The following is a 2,800-nucleotide window of genomic DNA, read 5'->3' as shown; positions in this document are numbered from 1 at the left end:
GGGGGTAGCTTAATCCACACTCAATTTATACAAATGCACTTCTTCAGGAAATACCGGCACAGCTTGGGAATGCCTCCATTCAATTAAACGCGGCTCTTTGTAGTATTGACTATCATCACTGTCCAGATCTGGGTGACGTGTCATGCCAGAAGATAGCTTCCAGTGGCGAGATGTTCTCATTTTTGGCCGAGGCCTTAATTGTTTTGTATTATCTTTCCACTGGTCTTTTCAGTAATACTGAAATAACTCTTCACGTGTTATTTATACAGTATTTCCTTTAGTTCTTCTGGTCTAAATACATTGTCATTATCCAACAATATAGGAACTTGTGGTTTCTCTTATCCTATTCAACTCCTCTGATTGTCCTTGCAAATCTCAGCCACAAACCCACTCCGATTAAAGAGTACAATTCAATTTCCCAAAGTCCAACCCTGGTCTGACCTTGTTCATTATTGGCTCAGCTACCGCCATCAAAGCGGCGCCCGAATTTTCACATTTTCTACTCATGGCTCCTGAGTGCTTTTCTCTATTCATCTTTCCATCTCTTTTTCGAACTCAGCTTTCTCGCCATCCTTCTTGTAGTAGCTCCCTGCATTATTCAATGCCAGGGTTTTCTTTATTCTCTGGTTGCGATTCACTGCACTTTGACCTATTCCAAACTTCACTCCTTCCACGTCGATCGTGACGCTCTTTCCTCCCAGCATGCCAATTATATCCAATGCGATCACTATGTCAACACCTTCGGTAATGTGATCCATTGTGATCACTTAGTGTTCCAGTCGCGCCTGCGTTACTTGTACTTCTGCACGTGATTTTCTTTCCGTGTATTTCTTTTATCTGGCTTTTCTCTCTCCACTTGTCAACCAGTCTCAGAGGGACTAGCGTTGTGGTACAATTAGTTTCAAGATGGGCTGCCGATCCCCTCACATATCTCACCATCACTCTTGAGTGTCGTTACTGAATAGATGGGAAAGCAACTGGTGCAGTAACTCCTTTTTCTCTCCCTCTCTGGTGCAGTATTTTACAAGATGGCCCACATGATTGCACCTGTATCGGATCTAGTTTTTTCTTCATTCGCAAAGTATTAAGGGGGGGGGTCATTTTGCGAATGATAAAGACTAGATCCTATGTATCAAATAATTACACTCTTGAACCATGCCTAACCTCCGATGTTTGAAACGCTGCCCATTAAATGTTCGCTTGCATTTTGTCACCTCGTCGCCAACGGCAGCATCTTAACACTAGCTATTAGTTCAGTCATGGCCATGGCATCTAAGCTAGGCAACTACTGAAGAGCTATTTAAATCGGTTACAAATGCTAGCTCTGCAATTCTCCAGAACCCTTCTGTAGCAGTCCTGTTAAGCCTGCTATCCTCCTAATTTCATTAACGTAAACATCTACCTTCTCTCCGTTCTACCTCGCCCTCTCTAACTTTCCATAAGTTGCAAATCCTCCTTCTGAGAACGCCTCCTTTCATTTTACTTATATTTTTCAGCATTTTTACCGATTAATGTACTTTTCCGAGTAATAGATGAATACACTGCACGATTTTAATGGTTTTTATGTTATCATTGCATGTATTTAATTAATAATCCGATTAATAAGATAACATACCAATATTTGCTATGTGAAGCATAATGACAGTTGTGCAATCCCTTTACGTCTTACATTTGAAACCTCATTTTTGAATATTGAAGAATCATTTTTTAACATAAACATAAATAAATCCAAAGATGAGCAACAAATACAGTTTTTTTCAAGATTGTTGTTGAAAGCTCTCATCTCATTAGATTTTTCAGTACCAATTGCAAAAACACCGCTTTAAATCAATTCCAGTATTCTCAAATAATTTTCGATGTGTCGATAGAAGGCTCCAGAGATAGTGCTTGTGACAGAAACTCGTCCCACAAACTGAAATGAAATTCTATTGAGTCTGGTATTTTATATGCGATATCAGTTATACTTATCTATTAATAAAAGAGAATGACAACTTTTCCCAGTTGATTGTTTGGGAAAAAATCAACTCGTGCAATAAACACGGTTGGTGGGATAATTTTCTAGATGAGAGTACTGTGCATCGTTCTGTGACTTCACATTAAAGGCGCTCGCGCATAAAGGTGACTGTTGTTTTCTAAAATTCAAAGTAGTGACCAATGGACTGAACAGAAGAATGGTATATTGACATCTCAAATATTTTTACGCTCATCTTACATCTTAAATAGAACAGGCTTCATTCGCGACTGTTGATGAATTAATTTCGAAATATTTTGTTTGTTGTTTTAATCATTTAGTATGAGTTTTATTTATTGTAAAGAAACTTCGTTATATCTTATTTTCTTTTTCTCTCACTTTAGCCACCATTTTTTTTATAGCTAGGATTATATCATCTTAAATGTTTTTAAGGATTTAGACCACTACATTTTTTTAATGTTTTAAGGATTTAGACCACTACATTTTCATTTATTTATGACTTAAAAAGTTTCTCCAAAGATGCTTCACTTTGTCACAGTATTTCTTTGCTACTTTTACTTTTCTTTTGGATCTTGTTCAAAACGGGGGCACCAGTTTTCATTAATGTTTTATGTAGTGTTTTTGGTACCGAAAGACTTTCAAACTTCGTATACTTATCTATTTTGTGTTATAGAACAGAAAAAAATTTTTGTATTCGAATTTATTTCATGTAAAAAATTGTCTTATTTCGATAATTTCAACCAATCACTGACAAGTATTCAGCTGTTTATACTTACTCCTTTGGCAGTTTAAGCGGTGTAAAGCGTATTTAATCTCCATTTATAATTT

The sequence above is a fragment of the Octopus bimaculoides genome, chromosome 3, assembly GCF_001194135.2.
Source record: "Octopus bimaculoides isolate UCB-OBI-ISO-001 chromosome 3, ASM119413v2, whole genome shotgun sequence".
Lineage (NCBI taxonomy): Eukaryota > Metazoa > Mollusca > Cephalopoda > Octopoda > Octopodidae > Octopus > Octopus bimaculoides.
The sequence above is the reverse complement of the archived record's forward strand: the minus strand, read 5'-3'. Positions refer to the sequence as shown.